Below are 20,494 nucleotides of genomic sequence, written 5' to 3'. Positions count from 1 at the left end.
GGTTAAAAGAGGTCGAATCTTAGAATTTTTATCCATAAATAAAACCGACATTGCCTTTATCCAAGAGACACACTTTAAAAAAGACTTTAAACCAGTATGCACTAATAAAAAATTTGACTGGTATGTTAACTCTAACAAGAGTAAGAAAGGGGGGGTGGCCGTTGTAGTTGGCTCCAAAACTCAATTTACTGTAGAAAACTCCTATTCAGATGAGGAAGGCCGCATATTAATATTAGTAGGTAAAGTTTATGGGAAATTAATCACCTTAGCTAACCTATACGCACCCAATACTGGTCAAAGTAAAACTATTTTAAATTTCCTTGAGAAAGTAAATTTAATAGCTAAAGGAAAAATCATTATAGCAGGTGATTTTAATATGACGCTAGACCCTATTTTGGACAACTCTCGAGGGAAGTCAAGCATATCACTCCATAGTATTCAGAAGATTAAAAAATCTCTACATGCAGAAAAGTTACTTGATGCATGGAGAGTTTTTAATTCAAATAAAAGAGATTATTCCTTTTTTTCTCCAAGACATCAGACATACACTCGTATTGATCTTTTTCTGGTTCCTCAGGATTTGATACAAAATATTACGGAGATTAAGATTGGCAATTTTACACTATCAGACCACGCCCCAATCCTTATGTCCTTGACATGGAAAAAGGAACAGGTTACAAGAAGAGAATGGAGGTTAGATCTGGGACTACTTTCAATACCTGACATGATCACCGAAATAAAAACTAGTTTTAGTGATTTCTACTTGTTGAATAGGTCTCCTGATGTTTCAGAGCAGACCCTCTGGGATACAATGAAGTGTGTGATTCGCGGTGTCCTCATAAAATATGGCATCAGGAGGAATAGAGAAAAAAAAAGGAACTGGAGGACCTGTTAGCCGAATTAGGTCAGTTGGAGTTTTTGAATAAAAAAAAAAATCACAACCGAAATATCCAAGAAACTGCAAACTATCAGAACTCAGATTAATAAAATACTAAACGAAAAAATGATAAAACAGCTTAGAAACGATAAAAAAGTTTTAGTACTCGGCCGTAATACACCCGGGAAAGTTCTCGCAGGCCTGCTTCAAAAGCAAAAATCAGAAAACTTCATTGAAAAAATAATAGGCCCCAATGGGACTATATTAAATAGCACTGAGGAAATAGGTATAGGATTTACTAACTATTTTTCCAAACTATACAACTTGCAATCTATAAAACAAACTGAACCAGGGTCTGACTTATTATCTCAGTATTCACCTCCCTTGGTCAGTTCTGAAATACAAGAGTCCCTAAATACCCCGATTATTGAGGAGGAATTCATTCTTGCGGTTCAGGCTCTGGGGAGGGGGAAAAGCCCAGGTCCAGATGGTTTTATAGCAGAATTCTATCAAACCTTTTGTAAGGAATTGGCGACACCATTCTGTGCTCTAGTAAATGAGGTTGACTCACCAACCACGTTCTCGGATCTATCAAATAAAGCAGTACTAACAGTGATTCCTAAAGAAGGAAAGGAAAACCTTGATTGCAGCAAATTTAGACCTATCTCTATAATAAATATAGATGTCAAAATATACTCAAAAATTCTTGCAAATAGACTCCTTAAAGTGTACGATATATTATTGGGGGAACAACAGTGTGGTTTCCGTAATAAAAAACAACTGTATGAAAACGTGTACACTGCTGTTGGTTTCTGTAATAAGGTCCGTGGACGTGGAGTTGAGGCTGCAATGGTGGCGATAGATGCCGAAAAAGCTTTCGATAGACTTAATAGGCACTATCTATATAAAGTCTTACATACAGTTAAAGTAGGAAACTCCTTTTGCAACCGAATTAAAAAGCTCTATGCAAATCAAAGTTCAGCAATTAAAGTTAATGGGGCTGTCTTTTCTGACTTTCCAGTTTGCAATGGAGTCAGACAGGGCTGTCCCCTTTCACCCTACCTCTTTAATTTAGCATTAGAACCCCTTATTCAGGCTGTACAGAGAGATCATTTGATAACAGGTTTAAAGACCTGCCAGAATGAAATCAAAATACTTGCTTATGCAGATGATTTACTGCTGACTGTTTTAGAACCGGCCACATCAATACCAAGGGCAGTTCAATTATTAGAATCCTTCAGTCACTGTTCGAATTTTAAAGTTAATATAAAGAAAACCACTATTCTGGACCTGGGCTGTTCACCCCTCTCTAGACACACTATTCAATCCATAGTACCATTTAAATGGCAGACTAGCTGTATTGATTACTTGGGGATAAAATTATGCTCAAATGAGAGTGACTTATTTGGGGCCAACTACGACAGGCTTCTACCCGACTGTAAAAAATTGCTGGACGGGTGGGACAGACCCTGCTTCAATGTATTGGGCAGGATATCTATCATCAAAATGATGATTCTCCCTAGATTACTCTTTGTGTTCCAGTGTCTTCCTATTTTTGTCCCAAGATCCTGGTTTCGAGGTGGACAGGCTGTGCTGCAGAGATTTATATGGAGGGGCAAAAAAAGTAGAATCTCACATAGACACCTTATTCAAAGGAGGGAAGGAGGAGGGCTGGCTATACCGGATATTTATAAGTATTACCAAGCAGTCCACTTGGGTAGAATACTAGACTGGAGGAAAGGCAAAGATCATAGCTTTTGGACAGATCTGGAGCTAGAATATCTGAACGAACATTTTGCCCTGTCATGCAATCTACAGGTACTGAACAGGTTGTCTAGAGGTTGTACTCAACCATTAATAGGCCCAACTCTGACTACTTTTAAATATTTGATTAAAACACTCCCAGGACCATGCCCCCTATTATCTATAGTTAATAACCCTGGCTTTACCCCAGGGATGGACAGGACTTGGCTTAATGGAACTGGTTTAGAACAGGATACTAGACTCTGGGATTTCCTGGGAAGGTTCGGTCTAGCCAGCCCGCCTCCACATTTTCCATTTTTTAAATATTACCAAATATCAAGCTATATACTCAAAGAAATCAGGTCTTTAGGCCCTATTAGGACGGAAGTTTCCAATTTGAAAAATGGTTTCTGGCTAGGACTAAACTCCCAGGGAGCTTGTCACTTCTGTATGGGTCGTTGCTGCACTTCACTGGCACTTCACGGGACAGAATTAGGGAGAGGTGGGAAGGTGAACTGCAAATTAATCTGGACAATAAACGCTGGTCGAGCTTTATAGAGAATGTTTGGATGCCTAAAAATACAGTACTTCAATTAATGCAATATAAAGTAATCATGCGCTGGTATTCTACTCCGGATGCCCTTAATAAATTATACAGTTCCGTTCCATCTATTTGCTGGAGATGTTCTTATCCAGTTTTACATTATTCCCACATTTGGTGGTCCTGCCCCTCAATTTTGGAAAAAGGTTGAGGTTTTTTTAAGAGTAAACACAGACCTAGACCTCCATATCAATAAAATAGAGGCAATCTTTGGTCAGGGCCTGCAAACCACTACTGAATTATCTATGGACCTCTTAATGTTTTCAACCTTGATCGGCAAGAAACTAATTATTGAACACTGGGGTACCCACACTATCCCTACAATATCAAGTTGGCTCACTAGATTTAACGAGCTCTTAGAGATAGAGTACTCACATCCCCCCGAGGCCCCAATGAATGTTACCAATGAATAAAACAGATGGATAAAGCTGTATAATTTTTGTTTTGAGAAATTCAAATTCTAGCCATACTATTCTAAGGGTAATGTTAAGTAGCTATTCTTTACACTTTTACACTTTTCTCTTGGTGATTTCTTTTCTACTCACCGTGTTCTCCAGTGGGTGGGACAACTGGGAGTGTGGGACAGCCCCCCAACTGGAACGAGTGTTAGTAGTGTGGTGTGTGTGTATGGTGTGTCTGTGCATGTGCCCGTGCCTGTGCCCGTGCCTGTGCGTGTGCCCGTGCGTGTGCCCATGCGTGTGCCCGTGCGTGTGTTCGTGCGTGTGCCCATGCGTGTGTCCAGGCGTGTGTCCGTGCGTGTGCCCGTGCGTGTGCGTGTGCCCGTGCCCGTGCGTGTGCCCGTGCGTGTGCGTGTGCCCGTGCGTGTGTCCGTGCGTGTGTCCGTGCGTGTGTCCGTGCGTGTGTCCGTGCATGTGTCCGTGCGTGTGCGTGTGCCCGTGCGTGTGTCCGTGCGTGTGTCCGTGCGTGTGTCCATGCATGTGTCCGTGCGTATGTCCGTGCGTGTGTTTGTGCGCGCACGTGTCTGGGCGTGTGTCTGTGCGTGTGTCTGTGTGTCTGTGCGGGTGTCTGTGCGCGTGTCTGTGCGCGCGTGTGTCTGTGCATGTGTCTGTGCGTGTGTCTGTGCGTGTGTCTGTGCGTGTGTCTGTGCGTGTGTCTGTGCGTGTGTCTGTGCGTGTGTCTGTGCGTGTGTCTGTGCGTGTGTCGTGCGTGTGTCTGTGTGCGCGCGTGTCTGTGTGCGCGCGTGTCTGTGCGTGTGTCTGTGCGTGTGTCTGTGTGCGTGTGTGGTGTCCAGCATAGGGCAGTGTGTAGATAAATGTTGAGCTGTGGGGTGCACAGTTTTGCTTCCGTGGTTGCTGAGGGGGGGGCGCGTCTTGTACGCGGGAGGATGCGGTACTTTTCTTCATCTTTGGTCTGTTTCTTTTCTGTCTTTCTTTATTTAATTTTATGAAATAATTAATTTTGATTGGCAAGAGCGTGGTGATGAAGCCTATCAATATGGTTGGGCCTTCATAAACTGTGGCTAGGCTCTGAGCTAATCAAGAAAGAGAAAAAAAAAAAAAAAAAAAAAAAAAGAGGTGGACTGTGCAGCTGCATGACGCTCCTGCTGGTCCAAGGCTGCCGCTCCCTGTTCCAGCAAAGCATCGAGGGCCCTGTTCAGCAGACAAACCAGGGGCACCCACTCGCAGACCATAGCATGGTCCCTGCTCACCATGTTAGTGGCCTGCAGAAAGGGAGCCAGCACTAAGCACACCTGCTGCATGTGCCTCCAGTCATCATCGGGGACGATGGACGGGATGTTGCTGGTCCTGTCCCTTCTCTGAGCAGCGGACACAGTGGCCAGGGCAAGGTACTGGTTGACAGCGTGCTTCTGTTCAACCAGACGCTCCAACATCGCCAGGGTGGAGTTCCAGCGAGTCGGAACGTCAAGGATCAGCCGATGGCGTGGCAGCTCCAGCTCCTTTTGCACGTCTTCCAGGCTAGCACAGGCTGCAGCCGAGCGCCGGAAGTGACGCACAACGTTCCTTGCCATTTCCAGCAGTTCGCCCATCCCCTGGTAGGTGCGCAAGAACTTCTGCACCACCAGGTTCAGCACGTGGGCAAGACAGGGGATGTGGGTCAGGTTTCCCCTGTCTATTGCGGCAACCAGATTGGCCCCATTGTCGGCCACCACCTCTCCGACTCTGAGGCCTCTGGGGGTCAGCCAAATCCTCTCCTGCTCCTGGAGTTTGGCCAACACATGGGTTGCCGTCAGTTTGGTCTTCCCAAGGCTGACCAAGTGCAGCAGCGCTTGGCAGTGGCGGGCCTTCACGCTCCTGCTGAGGCGGGGGGTTTGGCCAGGTGTGCCGGAGGATGGCAGAGGATCGGAGGAACCTGCTGCAGTTCCCCTGACCCTGCGGGGTGGCACCACCCACTGTGTTGCTGCTGCTGCTGTGCCCGCTGCTGCTCTCCCATCCTCACCCCCTTCCACCAAGCTGACCCAGTGGACAGTGAAGGACAGGTAGCGGCCTGTCCCGAAGCGGCTGCTCCAGGAGTCCATGGTGACGTGGACCCTTTCACCAACCGCATGCTCCAGCCCTCGCTCCACATTGGCCATCACAAAGCGGTGCAGTGCAGGAATGGCCTTGCGGGCGAAGAAGTGTCTGCTGGGGAGCTGCCAGTCTGGGGCTGCACAAGCAAGCAGCGCACGCATGTCGCTCCCCTCCTGCACGAGTGTGTACGGCAGGAGTTGGGAGCACATGGCCCGTGCCAGCAAGCCGTTCAGCTGCCGCACGCGACGGCTGCTGGGAGGCAGAGCCCTAACCACCCTCTGGAAGGACTCGCTCAAAAGGCTCTGGCGTGGCCTTTTGCTGGCACGGGAATCAGCAGACACAGCAGAGGAGGCCACTGAGGACTGGCTGCCAGAACAGGCCTCAGTGTCGGCGGCAGGAGTTGCAGAGGGGGAGGAGCAGTGCGTTTCCGCACTCCTGCTGGTGCTGCTGGAGGAGCAGGAGGGCGGGTGGCTGCTGTTGCTGCTGCTGCTGCTGCTGAAGGCTGTGCAGTGATGAGTGTGGTGCCACTGCCAGCACCAGATGCCTTCAGCCTCTGGAACTCCTCATGCTGATGGAAATGTTTCGCAGCAAGGTGGTTGATGAGCGAGCTGGTGCTGAACTTTAAGGGGTCTGCACCTCTGCTCAACTTCCGCTGACAGTGGTTGCAAGTGGCGTACTTGCTGTACACTGTGGGCATGGTGAAAAACCGCCAGATTGGTGACAAAAACAACCCCCTACAGCCTGGAGCCGCTGCTGCCTGTCTCCCTGTGGTGGTTGGGGCGGGGGCTTGGGTGCAGCTGGTGGTGGTACTGGCAGATGCTGCTGCTGCTGCTGCTGAGCCTGAGACACCAGCAGGCTGTGGGACCTGCCTACTGCTGCCAATGCTTGCAATGATGCGCCTCCTTGCAAGGCCCACAAGCGCATCCTCCTCCTCCTCAGAGCTGCTGATGACGACATCCCCTGGAGCTGGTGGCACCCAGTCTTTGTCTGTCACCGTGTCATCATCATCCTCCCCCTCCTGAAACATGTCCTGCTGGGATGATGACCCCCCAAACTCCTCTCCTGATGCATGGATGGGCTGCTTGACTGTTGCCACAGTCTTGCTGTCCAATCCCTCCTCCCCCAAAGTGCCCATCAGCATCTCCTCCTCAAGATCGCCAACAACAGCAGACAATTTACTCATGATGCCTGGGGTCAAAAGACTGCTGAATGACAGGTCGGCGAGTGATGGTGAACTGGCCTCCTCCCCAGGCCCTGCTGGGCGGCTGCTGCGAACAGGGGTGGTGGTGGTGGTGGTGGTGAGGGTGGAGGCCTCGGATGCAGAGCTGATGGCGGGCTGCTCATCGTCCGTCATCAGTTGCACCACAGTGTCTGCATCCTTTTCCTCAATGGGACGTTTCCGACCCGGCTGGAGGAAAATTGGAGCAGGTGCTACACGCTGCTGCTGCTGTGTCTCTGCAGCGTGAGTTGCAGATGCTCCTGCTGGGCGGCGCCCAAGGCGTCCACGGCCAGTGGCTATAGGAGGAATGTTAGCCACTGATGCTGCTGCTGCTGCTGCGGAACTGTGCATGGTGGCGCGGCCGCGGCTTGCCACAATGCTGCTCCCTCTCCTCCTGATTCCCTTGCTGCCCTTCCCCTTGCCCAAACCGCGCTGGCTGCCACTTCCAGACATCTTAGATGTTTTGGGCGTAAACACAAAAGTTTTTTAAAAGGGCGGGTGAAAAGTGGGGTACTTTAATGGAGTGGGTTGGTGGGTGAGGTGACACTAATCACTAAGTGATTAGATCGCTAACTGATTAGTACAGTACAAATACAAAATACAATAATTGGTAATCAGTAAGTGTGAACAGTGAACAGTGAGTGTGTCCCCTAGTACACTAACTAGAAATTGCAATAATCAGTACTAATCACAAGGAAATAGAGTGTGTGTACACTACAGACAGTGAGTGCACGCACGCGCACACACGCGCAGGAGCTAGCCTATGAACAGTGACTGAGTGAGTGTCCCTAGTACAGTAAGTAAGTAGTAACAGTCAGGAAGTACAACTAGAAATTACAATAATCAGTAGTAATCACAAGGAAATAGAGTGTGTGTACACTACAGACAGTGAGTGCACGCACGCGCACACACGCGCAGGAGCTAGCCTATGAACAGTGACTGAGTGAGTGTCCCTAGTACAGTAAGTAAGTAGTAACAGTCAGGAAGTACAACTAGAAATTACAACTTAATCAGATTCAGTAATCAGTAGTAATCACAAGGAAATAGAGTGTGTGTACACTACAGACAGTGCACGCACACACACACGCAGGAGCTAGCCTATGAACAGTGACTGAGTGAGTGTCCCTAGTACAGTAAGTAAGTAGTAACAGTCAGGAAGTACAACTAGAAATTACAATAATCAGTAGTAATCACAAGGAAATAGAGTGTGTGTACACTACAGACAGTGAGTGCACGCACGCGCACACACGCGCAGGAGCTAGCCTATGAACAGTGACTGAGTGAGTGTCCCTAGTACAGTAAGTAAGTAGTAACAGTCAGGAAGTACAACTAGAAATTAAAACTTAATCAGATTCAGTAATCAGTAGTAATCACAAGGAAATAGAGTGTGTGTACACTACAGACAGTGAGTGCACGCACACGCGCGCAAGAGCTAGCCTATGAACAGTGACTGAGTGAGTGTCCCTAGTACAGTAAGTAAGTAGTAACAGTCAGGAAGTACAACTAGAAATTACAACTTAATCAGATTCAGTAATCAGTAGTAATCACAAGGAAATAGAGTGTGTGTACACTACAGACAGTGCACGCGCACACACACGCAGGAGCTAGCCTATGAACAGTGACTGAGTGAGTGTCCCTAGTACAGTAAGTAAGTAGTAACAGTCAGGAAGTACAACTAGAAATTACAACTTAATCAGATTCAGTAATCAGTAGTAATCACAAGGAAATAGAGTGTGTGTACACTACAGACAGTGCACGCGCACACACACGCAGGAGCTAGCCTATGAACAGTGACTGAGTGAGTGTCCCTAGTACAGTAAGTAAGTAGTAACAGTCAGGAAGTACAACTAGAAATTACAATAATTAATCAGTAATCAGAAGGAAACAGAGTGTGTGTACACTACAGACAGTGCACGCACACACACACGGTCACACTCAGGAGCTATGAACAAACAGTGACAGTGAGTGTCCTAGTTAGTCCTAGTACAGTTATATAACTACAATACAAAATACAATCACTGAGTAGCTAGTAAAGGACAGCAGAAATACTGGTATAGATGAGAAATAAACTAACAGAGGACAGGAGAGAACAGCTGAGCTGCCCACACAGGCAGGCCCTGAGGCCTAAAGTTGTGTAAGCTTGCCTGCAGCAGCTGGCTCTCTAGTAACACACAAGCTGCTAACTAAAATACAATGTCTATCTAACTAACAACAATATAGGTGTATATAGGAGGTGTATGTGAGCAAAAACGCTAGGTGAATGACCACAATAAAGCTCTTGCTAAGCCAAAGCACAAAGGAGCAGATCTCTCTCTGTACAAAGTCAGGCAAGGACGGAAAAACCAAACATGGCGGCCGCTATTTATAGGGTAGGGGCTGGCCAGGGTCCCCCTCAGTGATTGGCTGCCGTCAGAGGGCCTGGGAGCCCTCTGATTGGCTCTGAGGACATCAATCTGGGCTATGACGCTATTCGAGCTCGGTATTCGAGCTCGAATAGCGCTGTTAGCTCGAATAGCGCGAATAGTGAATGTGCTATTCGAGTTCACTCGAATAGCCCATTCGAATATCTCCAGCTATTCGGAGCTCGAATACTGAGCTCGAATAGCTGAAAAAGAGCTTGAATATTCGAGCTACTCGAATATTCGAGCTCTGTTGAGCACCACTGGTGGTCCCCCCATAACCTCAAGTAAAATCCTAGTAGTCTAGTGCAATCCATTGTATAGCCTGGTATTCTAGTGGTCCTTAACCCATGCTTCCCAGACACCCCACCTTGCCAAATGGCATTGACCCAGACCCCTCAGACCCCCTAGGGCAGAGTTGTACAGTGATCAGAACTACTCAGCTCCTCTAGCCACTCAGCCTCCAGAATCCACCTTCTCTAGCAGGCTTCTCTCCCTGTAGAATCTGTGAATCAGACAGGCTTTGAATATTTCCCTCTAGTGATGTGCCTGCTCTAGTTTTCAAGTCTGATCCTATGCTTACCAGATGAAGTTCTGTTATGGATAGAATGCACAGCTTTAAGCATTGGAACTGCATGTTTGTGCAAAAAGCTATAATCAGCCACACCCATGCAAGCTTGGCCACAGGCATAAGTGCATGTGCATTACGCTAACCATAGCCATACGTCCACACAGCAAGAGGGACAAAATGGGCATGTTTAGACAATGTCACAATTTTGTAACTAGAATACAGTTAAAAGAACTCCATACAAACAGGAGAATTTAGTAAAATAAGCATTTTGTCAGAGTTCCACATTTAATGCATTGGTTCTTCTAGTACAAGAAATCCTTAACATTTACAAGTGTTACTTAAAGTATAGAATTACAGAAAATGTGGTGGCGGACTTCACAATCTCAATCTGGGTGCACATTCTTTAGCGAAATAGCACAGTTATAAAATGAAGAATTTCTCAGAATAAGCAAACAAATTACCACTAACAACAAGCGGCACACCACAAGGGTGCCGTAAGACTATAGATGGGGAGACCCTGATGTGGTGGGTGGCTTGTTTCTTGATAGCTTTTAAACTTCCTGTAGAATATAACTGACCAAGCATATTTGACAAATGGCTTTTGCTATGCTGGCTGCACAGGAGTTCTGAGATTATCAAAAATATTTGAGTGACAAATGGTAATCTGTATGAGCCTTGTTCATATTCCACACTGCAATGTTATGCTAGGTACACACCACTCAATTTCCCCTCAGACCAACAGGCTGAACCAATAATTTCCAACATGTCCGAGCAGCTCCCGATTGATAACGGGATTGCTTTTCAAACAACTACTGCACAAAAATGTATCCTGGTGTCTATCGGGAGCCGATCAGACATTTCAGAGGTTATTGGCTTGACCCATCGATCTGATGAGAAGATGAATGGTGTGTACCTAGAAATAAAACAAACCTGCCCTTGAAATAGACTTACAATTTTATCTACAGTTTTATACTCACAAATATGACTTCTCTAGAATCCCACAGTTCTATTTTGTGTTTAAAAAGCAAAAAAAAAAAAAAAAAAAAGTTAAATGATTTTATTGTCTCAAATGAATGACACATGTCTTTTAATGTTTTAAAGCAACCATTTACCTTTCCTGCACTCAGAAGTATTGATCTGCCATGCAAGCATTTTATAACTTTTAATTAGTTATAAATGAGAATTATGCAACATTCAGAATCAAATCTGACTGAAAAGAAAGCTTAATTTGCACACCTGAATTGTTAACCTTTGCAGTGAGAACTAAGAGAAAAAAACACAGCCTAGTTCTTTGTAGGCTTAGGACTCCCAATACCCATGTTGATCTCATCATAGGCCTTATTCATTAAATATTGGTAAAATTGCCACACACAGGGTCAGTCGTGTGTTCAAGGAGCTTGGGACCCCAGTACAAGTTTTACATGGGGCTCGAGCACTCTATTGATATGGAGCCCCAAATCCTATCAAGAGCAACTGCAGTGTCAGAGAGGAGTATTCAGAGTAAGGAAACAGTTTGTTAAGGATTACCACTATCTAATGCACATATAATACCAATGAAGAGCTAACCAGATGGATGAAGGAAGGCCCCTAGTGAGTCCCTCTTGTTCAGGGGCCCTGGTGTGGTTGCAGCCTCTGCATGCCCTATTGCTACACCACTGCACAGGGTGCTCACAGCAATTTTTACTGGTATTTATGCTGAGTATGTAGAGAAGATTGCACATTTTGGGCAACGTGCATTATCTAGCTAATGCCTGCCTTACCAAGGTAATGCTCGCTACACAAGTAGCGTAACGTGTTACTGCAGCAATCCATACGTTACCTAGGTAACACGGATTGCTCTAGCTGTGCAATGATTACTACATGTTCGGCTTAAATAATGGAAACATTGCTAAATACTTCTAGTGCATGGCAATTTTAATAAAGTTTAGTTGATATGGTCCTACGTCAAATGTCAGTTCAGGTACCCTTAAATTTGTTTGTAAACCAGTCAATAGGTTCTTTTTAATTTAATGTGTGAGGCAGAGCATCAGAATATTCATAGGAATGTGAAACAGTAAAGCAATGTAGCCACAGTGAGCAGCACCACCTAATTGGGTTAGATAGAGTACACAAGTACTGAGTCGAGGGAATGAGATCTTGATGTTTACATTGTATGAGGGGTCCCGATGCCTACCTTGTACTGAGACCAAAAATTCTTATAGACTCTGGTGGCAACCGTAAGATAGTAAAAGTATGCGACAACACCTTAAAATGCTTGCTATAATTTGGCACCACTGCGTACCATACATTTTACTGCTAACAGAATCCTGATTATAAATTAAAACCAAGAGACTATTTTATTACTAACACTAATAGACAAAGGCCATTCGGTAGTTATCAGGTTTGTATTCCAAACACATTTTTAATTCCTCCTAATCCAAATGTTATTAGCTGCACAACATGCCATTTCTTCAGCCATGTAGCTTTGTGCAGTTGGGTGGAAAGATGGATCAGCAAAAATGATTTTGCTGATTCACACTGCATGCATGCACACTATTTATTTACCTTGTAAGCTATTCCCTCCGTGCAGCTTGACTGTATTAAAGCAGCATTTATCTTTTTATTGGAATGATGAGAAATTATTTGAACAACCCAATCTACAAGTGAATGGGTTTATTTAACAGAAGAGGATAAAGAACTGTTTGGAAATAATAAGGTGCCCCTTCCCTTAACATCTTACTTGCTCAGATTGTGTGCTTTCATGCATTCTCCTGCCAAATTCATTCTGCCTCAACAGGAGAAGGATGATAAATTATCTGGCTACCTAGGGGAGGGAGAGAAATCCTTAGCGTGGTTCTGGGAATTTGTTAAGTACTTCTGTGGAGCTTCAACCTCATAATCGCTCACAGCAAGTTGGCCTTTATGCCTTATAAAGTGGGATGATGATTAATGATCTTTTAAGAGGACAAGGCAGGCCAAAAGACTCACATGCTGGACCACTGAAACATGACTACCACTTGTAGAAGAAAAATAACAGGCTATTCATTTGTCTAATCCAGACCTTTGAAAGGGCAGAATCTAAATTATTATCCATTGTTAATTTTTCACTGATTTGAATTCATTATGAAAACAAGCAAATGTTTTTAGCCACGGGCATAAAAGGTGGAATGAAAAATATTTAGTAGCCATAGAACATTTTACATGTCTGATGCTCTGCTGTTTATTATACATACTTATTATTACACAAGTATTTGTTTTATTATGCCTCATGTTATCACTGTGGTAATTTACAAATAAGATCTAATTTATAAAATATCAATACAATGCTAAAGAGTTCAAGGTTTTATTACAATTTCTTGTATAACCATTGCATTTTTTTAAAGCAAAAATAAACACAAATCATACCATAAGTGAGAGGAAAATCGAGGCTGACATATTCCTTCTAAACAATGCAAATTGATTGGCTGACCTTTTAGCCATAGACCCTGAACAAGCATTCAGATCAGGTGCTCTGGCTGAATAAGCGGCTTGCTTGTTTCAGGTGTGTGATTTAGCAGAACAGCCAGGCAACTGGTATCATTTAAAAGGAAATAATATGGCAGCCACCAGATGTCTATCATTTCAGGTCCTCTTTACCTCCTGCCTATTATACACTCCAGAGTATGAAATAACGTGGGGGAAAGATCAGTTGCACTTTTCTCATTCCGTTTTATTGGGGTAAAATAAATAGTCTACAGTGACCTCAGGAATACTGGTACCCACATTCTGGGTCCCAACCAATTATGACCCAATAGTTAAAATTGCAATCTACATTAAGTGGCACAATTATGGTACACAGTAGGTATAATAAGATGACCGTCCTTAATTCTGATTTTATTAATTGGGTCCTAATTGGTTGGGACCCAGAATGAAATTATATGCACAACAAGTATTTGTTATGTCGCTGTAGATCATTGGAGATGAAGACCATTTCTTTTACCCCAATAAAACGGAATGAGATAGTGCCACTGAGTTATCCCCATTTATTTCACATTCTGGAGTATATAACAGATGGTAAAAAGGACACGGGGACATGGCATAAAGGAACAGACCCTGGTTTATTAGGAACTATCTAGCACTGCAGTTGTACAAATATTTTTGTTAGACTTGACTCTGAACAAGGTCCTGTTAGCAGATGGACACTGTATGGTTTCGTTCAGTGATTACTTATGGTTTCCCACAATGGAGTGGTAAAGTCATATAGGCACCCTCGCTACAATGTATGTGCTGTTTGCTTTTCCCAAGTGTCATACGCTTTCATGACTGTACAACTTCTTTTGTCATTAGCGTCATCTCCTGTATTGGGCTTTAAAGACAAACAGCATTAGGCCCTGGACTTTCCCCTCTCAGATGAGCAATGGAGCATGATCCACTGTAACACCCATAACTCTTCTTGCAATACCAGTTCAAGAGTGAAACATTTTTAATTTCATACTATGTGATACAGGACCCAGACATACTGCATAAAATTTGTCCTACTATCATATGAACGTTTGAGGTGAGATAAACCTTATGGTAGCTTGTAACATGGGGATGGATTTACCATCAGGCACTGTAGGCATGTGCCTACTGCCTACAGACACCTGATGATGGAAAGGTGGTTCACTCCCCTTCGCATGTGCCTCCCTCCTGCCTTACCTATGCAGAGTCCTGAGCGGAGTAAGTGAGAGATTACTCACCCTGCTTTTCGCCTTTCACTGACAAGATTTCCCTTTTGTCAGGTTTTTGTCAGGGGCACCTTTAGCTACTTAATATTGAGGATAACGGGCACCTGTAGCTACCTATGATGAAAAGGGTACTAAGGACAGCTGGGCAAGCCAGCACACTTCGGCAGGTGTTTGCAAGTTCATGAAAGGGTGAAGTCTAGAGTGCCAGGACATCTGTGCCTATAGTCTCCTGGGATGTAAATCTGGGCCTTTTGTTACATATAGCCTGGAATTGCCTTTGGTTAAATCTTTCTGGACACAAGCGCATAAATGGATACAGAAAACTTTGGGTCACAAGTTAGTGAGATCCCTTGATACCTTCCTTCTCCATAATTATACTATTCCAGCATCAGCGTATACAAAACTATGTTTTTCCACACTTAACTAATGCAGCTTGAGGCTTGATTCCAGTGTTTTGGAAATCTCACATGATCTCTTCTCTCATGCTGTGGTTACAAAAGTGGAGAACATTTTGGAACTAGAGGAAATACAGTAGTTCTCAGCTCTACAGATAAAATAGAAACTTATCTCGAAACTTGGACCTGCTGGCATGAATTTGTAGACTCTCCAGAGTACTGTTGTATAATGAGGCGATGGCTCTGCAACTGCTATCATTATCCTTTTGCAAGGATAAATATGGATAATGTATCTCTCTCTTCTTTTTTGTCTCTTTCTTTCTTGTTTTTAGATTCTTCTCTCTTTTATTTTGTCGCTTTCCCTTTCTTTCTTTCTTTCTTTCTTTCTTTCTTTCTTTCTTTCTTTCTTTCTTTCTTTCTTTCTTTCTTTCTTTCTTTCTTTCTTTCTTTCTTTCTTTCTTTCTTTCTTTCTTTCTTGATACCTAGATTATGGTAAAGCACTTAAAACCTATTAAGTTTGGTTTAATGTTTGCTTGATTAGGAACAGGTGCAGATTTTAGATGTATAATTAACTATTTTTAGATGTATCATTTACTATTAAAACATTTTATTAGATTTTTATACCTGTTCCTATGCTAACCTTTTACTTAGGTGGGTATGTGATACTTTACTGATTGTGCATTTTACTTGAACTTGCTTGTTCTTGATGTCTATTTTGATTGCTATATTTTATGTATTCTGCTTTAAAGTGTACCAGAACTGAAAGGATTTAAAAGTTTCATACATACCTGGGGCTTCCTCCAGCTACATGGGCACAGATCGCTCCCACGCCTCCGTCCTCAGTCTTCTCCCTCTTCGGTACCGGGTTCCGTAACTTCAGCCAGTCACGGCCACTCTATGCAAGAGAAGTGCGCCCTCTATGTATTTCTCTGGCAGCTGCTGGCGAGAAACGTAAAGAGCGCACTTCCTCTTGCGCAGACTGGCTGTGACTGGAGGAAGTTACGGGACCCAGTACTGAAGAGGGAGAAGACTGAGGACGGTTGCGTGGGAGCGATCTGTGCCCATGGGGCTGGAGGAAGCCCCAGGTATGTATGAAACTTGTATTATTATTATCCATGTGGATAATACACTTGTTAAAATATACATTGTGCTAGCAGTGGTGCTAGCAGTAGTACTAGCTTTTAAGTCACTGTAATAGGTGTGAGTTAAAAAAACAAAAAACGAAACATACAGTAATCCCCTTTCTTCTTAATGCAAAGGACTTATTCACTGAAACAAGGAAGGTAAAATTGATTTTAACATGAGCATGACCAAAGAAAATGTTATTACTGCTTCCTGATTAAGCATTTAATTACAATTAATGAGGAACTTTACAGATCAAAGAGCTCTCAGCTTGCCCTGATCTGGGAAACACTGTTAATTCAATTGCTGATTGGGTGATACCATTTTTTGATGAGTATATGGGAATTAAACTTTAGAATCACATTTATCTATAATGGCGCTCTTTCTCTCTGTGTGTGTGTTTGTGTGTGTTTGTGTGTGTGTGTTGTGCGTGTGTGTGCGTGTGTTTAAAAGAGGAGAAAAGAGAGAGAGTTGCGAACAGCATCATATATTTCTTATCAGGAGATGTATCAGAAGTTTAGGAATCGTGGATATTAGAGGACAAATGCATGCTACACAATAAGCAGTTGATGTGTTGCTATGGGCAACATCATTTTTTCCCTCTTGTTTGTACATGGGACCCACTTTCTTGCTCATTTTTACTTTCCACTAGTCACTAATATCAACAGTCTTTATTCTATTCATTTGTCCCTTTATTCAATCAGTGTCCTTCTTTATCAATATCAAACACACTCCTTCCCCATCCACCCTCTGTGCAAATTATTTGCTTTTCCATCCTCTTCATCTCTTATCTTTTGTTCCGCCTTATTTCCATAATCCTTTGTTACCATGTCTTTTTGATTTTTCTTTCAGTCCCCATCCGCATTTTTCTAGCATCTATCCTGTTTATATCTGACATCAGCCTATCATTATTTTCAAAATATATATTAGTGTTACTCATTAAAACAAATATGTGCAAACTACAGTAGCATCAATAGCAGATATTTTTCATCCTAGTATATAGACCTCACTGCTTTGGATTGCATATTAACACATCAAGTCTGTCCTATATTTACTTGATTGTTATTAATAATATTAGTATTCTGAAATGGTTAGTGGGTAGATGCTGCTGAGTTGGATCCTCCTTTTGATTGTATTTGTCACAGACTTTGGTAGTGAGGTGACTTCTACAAATGCCATAGTACAATAGGTTGGTATTCTTCCTCATGGAGTCCCTTGCTCCTGTGTCACTGAGTCATTGGCAATATTTCTCATGGTTTAATCCATTTCATAACAGAATGCATGTTTTGTATATGATAAAACTGAATATGTATCCTAGATTACATTTAATTGAATTGTGTCTTTTGAATTATAAGACATGTGCCTTATGAAAGTTAAAGTAAGGAAACCTTCATGATATCTTAAACACAATGCATGGTCAATGCAAAACATGCTTTATATTGTCTATCAAAGCAATGTACAGAAGATAATAATAATAATAATAATAATAATAATAATACCCTTGTCACAGCAATTCTTTCACATTTCTATCACTGCAGTAGAGGTAAGAGCACACACTGTATTGCACAGAGTCTTAGAATATATTATTATTATTATGATGAATTTATAAAGTACCAACATATTCTGTGGCACTGTACAGAGTAAGAAACAAACATGGGGTACATAATAATACTGATAATGGTATACACAAAATATAGACATTGGTACATAAGAATTCCAAGATACAAAAGGATGAGAGTGCCCTGCCCTTGCAAACTTACAATCTAAAGCAATAGGGAGGAAACAAGAGATGGTGTAGTATACAATATACTGTAGTATGCAATCGGTATATTAAGATGCATGTAAGTTTTTAGGCTTTATATATCCTGAAAGGGATTTATTTATTTTTTCTCTATTATAGCTTAGAAATACTTACAGTACGTTAATAACTGTATAATCTGTTTAGAATACATTGAATGGTGGTCATTTTAGAAAGTATCTTAGTAGCTTCATAATAAATCAGCTATGTTATCCCCCCCCCCCCCCCCCAAAAAAAAAAAAACAACAACAACAATAAATAACAATAATAATTAGTAGTTAGGACATGACCTGGGAAAATGCAAGGCTACAGAGGTCATTATTTGATACGTCCATAAGATGACAGGAAAAATGAATGTTATATCACACAGTAGCTTATTTTGAAAAGAAACCCACCCAAATCATAGAGATTATCTATTTTGCAGACAAATTTTAGATATATAATTTGAATTGAATAATGTCATCATTTCTGCTTGTCTAACTGAACTGACCTACATTTTATTTGTCTTAAAACATGTGTGCTTGTGACCTTGCTTTTGCTTAATTGGGTTCAAAGCTGAGGGAGTCGACATCCATCTTGCGAGATTGTGTCATCTTGTGAATTTGTATCATAACCTTCCATAGTTACTCTGCTGGTACAATCCTCTCTGGAAAATGAGTAAATGCACCATCAGCAACTGTGAGGATCTGGTTGCAGGCTTTTAATCAATTAAATAATCAATACGGAGCAGTAAGCAACTATTCTTCTAGACTTTAATGCCTTAAATCAGCAATGTTTTAACCTGTAATTACACAGTTGTGAGTGCTTTGGACTAGATTTGCTTGGGCTCGATACAATGTACAATATAAATTGTCACTCCAGCAGTATGTTTAGAATCACTGTTGTATTGAGTAAAAACTGTTTATTCACCTAAATAAACCAGTGTACAACTATGTAGGATGTTTCCTATAATATGCCTTGATTTGCAGTGTAAAAATGTACGGAAAAGGTTAAAAATACTAAAGCCATTTGCAAATGGAGCAATGTGGGGCTTAAAAAAGTAAGTCACTATTTTTATTCTATGTAAAGTTGAGATTAGATTAGCTTAACATTTCCTGACAATCCTTTTATTTAAATACTTTAATACAGAATGGAAGAAAAATAAGCTAAAACAAATAAAGAATGATGCAATAGCATTTAATGCAATACTTATCTTTGCTGTGTGCTTAAAGACAAGACAAATAACTTTTATATTGCATTTTTCTCCTGGTGCACCATTGCAGAGTGCCAAAGCGCTACTCCAGCCTCTAGGGCACACTCTATAGGCAGTAGCAGTGATAGGGAGTCTGGCCCAAGGTCTCCTACTGAATAGATGCTGGCTTTCTGAACATGAAGAGCCAAGATTCGAACCGTGGTCTCCTGTGTCAGAGGCAGAGCCCTTAACCAGTACTGCATGTTTAACACTGGTAGATGTTGTCCACAGCAATAAACCAGAATCTAACACTTGTTTGAAAATGTACAAAAATAATAACTGGTTGCCAGCCCCAGTCTCTGCTAGCAGTCACTCTCAATATCTGTCACCAGTCCTATTGCAACACCTTGGTATGTGTCAGCAGTCAAAAGACATCTAAGTTATTCTTAGTTTGTCATTGAGCATTATAAAGCTGAACCACACTTCAGAGCAGTTTTAATACTGGTGACACACTGTGGGTGAAAACTTAGACATCTTGGAAGTGATGGCAGGGTAGGACAGGAACCTGCTTCTGCTCTGCCACCATCGAGTAAATAAACTGCTCCTCCACCATCATCTGATATGCAGGTGCCTTTGCGGGCAACAGGTACAATCTACAAACTGTAGGTTCATCAGCACTTCTTATAGGATCATCAGAACACCACTGCCACCCATCATTAGACCTCCTCCACACCTTCAGATTGAGAACCAGAACAAATAGGACAGCACAAGACAGGACTTCCAGACACAGGAAGACTTTCTTTCCAGAAGCTGTCCAACTCCTCAACACAAGACCTCCTACCAACCAACTCTCCTAGTTCTCCCACATCTGTGTGTCTACTGCATTTATTGTATGCTTAGAGTTACTCATACACTCATGTTCCTGTTTATTTATCAGTTTGCATTTATGTTGAGCATGTCAGTGTGGATACAGTAGCAATATAAAACAGGGACACACTTTTGGGAAAATTGAATACACTGTGGGAGCAAAACAAATCTTGTGAACACTAAAGAGGTTTGGGGGCACTAGAAAATTGCAGCAAGGTATGAAAAGCATTAGAGAACTGCAACAAAGACCTGGAGAAATGCCAAGCGTATTATATGCAGCCCTGTCCACTTTGGGACACATTATATTTTTCCACACCCCAATGAAGTTCTGCCTACACTAGCAATTTCAAAGAAGTATGATTAGCATACACATTAATGTTATAAACCATAACATACTGGAACCAAACAAGGTGCAATATTAGAATGATCTGTAATTTGCATCACTGAATCAGGAATCATCTAAGCTGATTTGTAGTACATTCTGCAATATGCACAGTGAAAGACTAGCAACTGCACTGACTTTTTATGGTGTCATTGCTTTTTCGTGAGCAGATCAC

Source organism: Hyperolius riggenbachi, chromosome 5, assembly GCF_040937935.1.
Source record: "Hyperolius riggenbachi isolate aHypRig1 chromosome 5, aHypRig1.pri, whole genome shotgun sequence".
Lineage (NCBI taxonomy): Eukaryota > Metazoa > Chordata > Amphibia > Anura > Hyperoliidae > Hyperolius > Hyperolius riggenbachi.
This window is presented reverse-complemented; position numbering follows the sequence as displayed.